At 42.5% G+C, this 1,670-nt stretch overlaps 1 pseudogene; it reads left to right on the plus strand.

The window, feature by feature from the left end:
• The first annotated feature begins 180 nt into the window (after nt 1-180).
• LOC147456420 (S-adenosylmethionine synthase 3-like) lies at nt 181-1,105 on the plus strand (annotated as a pseudogene).
• The last annotated feature ends 565 nt before the right edge of the window (nt 1,106-1,670 follow it).

Here is a 1,670-nt window from a genome sequence, read left to right on the forward strand (position 1 = left end):
CAGGTAATGGAGGCAGTGTGGGAATCCCGACGGATGAGGAAAGAGGATGTTGACAGTCTCCAGCCTTGTAGCTAGAGAGAGAGAGAGGGCGAGGCCTCACCGAATGTGAGAGCCAGCTTCAGCCTTCCAAGATTGTTTAGTGGCTACTTCCAGACCCTTGACGCATAGAAACCCTAAAAGATGTCGATTTTTCTCTTCACTTCGGAGTCAGTGAATTAGGGACATCTAGACAAGCTGTGGGATCAAGTGTCTAATGCAGTGCTGGATGCAACCTACAACACGATCAAGAGAGTAGGGTGGCTTGTGAGACGTGCACCAAGGCTAGCATGGTGATCATCTTTGGGGAGATTACCACCAATTATGGTAGATATCAACTATGAGAAGATTCGGACAGTGGCTGGGAAATTGGTTTGTGTCAGATGATGTGGGTATTGATGCTGATCATTGCAAGGTTTTGGTTAACATCAAATAGTAGAGCCTAGACATTGCTCAAGTTGTGCATGGACATTTCAAAAAAATAAGGCCAAGGAGATTGGTGCAGGAGATCAAGGAGCATATGTTTGGTTATGCTACTGATGAGACTGATAAGGAGCTTATGCCCCTCATCCATGTTTTGGCTACGAAACTAGGTGCCATGCTCATAAAGGTAAGAAAGAATGGAACTTATGCATGGTTGCCCAAACGGCAAAACTCAAGTAACAATTGAATACAAGAATGAAATGGTGCCATCACTGCCATGGTACCCATCATAATTCATACGCTCTTGATCTCTATGCAACACAAGGAAATAGTTACCAATGACAAGATTGCCACTGATCTGAAGGAGCATGTTATCAAGTTTGTGATACCTGAGAAGTACCCAGATGAAAAGACCATCTTCCATCTAAATCCTTATGGAAGGTTTGTGATTGGGGGGCCACAAGGTGATGTTCACCTAGCAGGAAGGAAGATCATTATTAATACATATGGTGGTTGGGGAGCTCATGGCGGAGGTGTTTTCTTATGCAAAGACCCTACCAAGGTGGATATATAGAAAGTGGAGCCTACATTGTGAGGCAGGCTTCCAAAGAGTGTTGTAGAGTCTGGTCTTGCACGCCACTGTTGATTCAGAGATTTTGGAAATAATCAAGTTTCCTCATCCCCGCCCCTACAACTAGTATTTTCCTCCTCTGTAAGAAGTGTGGAGAAGAAGCTGTTGTTTTGATGCTCTCTAAATTCTTCTGACATTTAGGTATTCCATCCTCATTGCATTTGCATAAAACATCTAGAGTGGAATCAATTTGTCAGACGCAATATAACATCAACTAAATAATTAGATTGTAGAATAACATTTCAAGAACTCATCATTTGCCCTCCTATTACCAACATATAAAATCATGCACAAGAGCACCCACGCACACAGAATCCGTCCTGGTATGATCTCTCTCAACCTTAATGACCTTCGCCGAGAAGACTACCGCACTTTGGTAGCAACAACCCTGATTTCACCTAGGAAGTAGTTAAGCCTTTGAAGTTGAGAAGGCTTAAGATAGCCCTTAAAACTTGCCTTATATTTATTTAGTTTGAGTGGCACATTGGTATCACTACTACTAAACTGATTGTGGGCTTGTAACATTCACTTCTTTGCAAACGTGTAAATGTAAGATTAGAATAAGAAACTCCATGGCTGA

Source organism: Adiantum capillus-veneris, chromosome 6 (genome assembly GCF_014529385.1).
Source record: "Adiantum capillus-veneris isolate H3 chromosome 6, ASM1452938v2, whole genome shotgun sequence".
Classification (NCBI taxonomy): Eukaryota; Viridiplantae; Streptophyta; class Polypodiopsida; order Polypodiales; family Pteridaceae; genus Adiantum; species Adiantum capillus-veneris.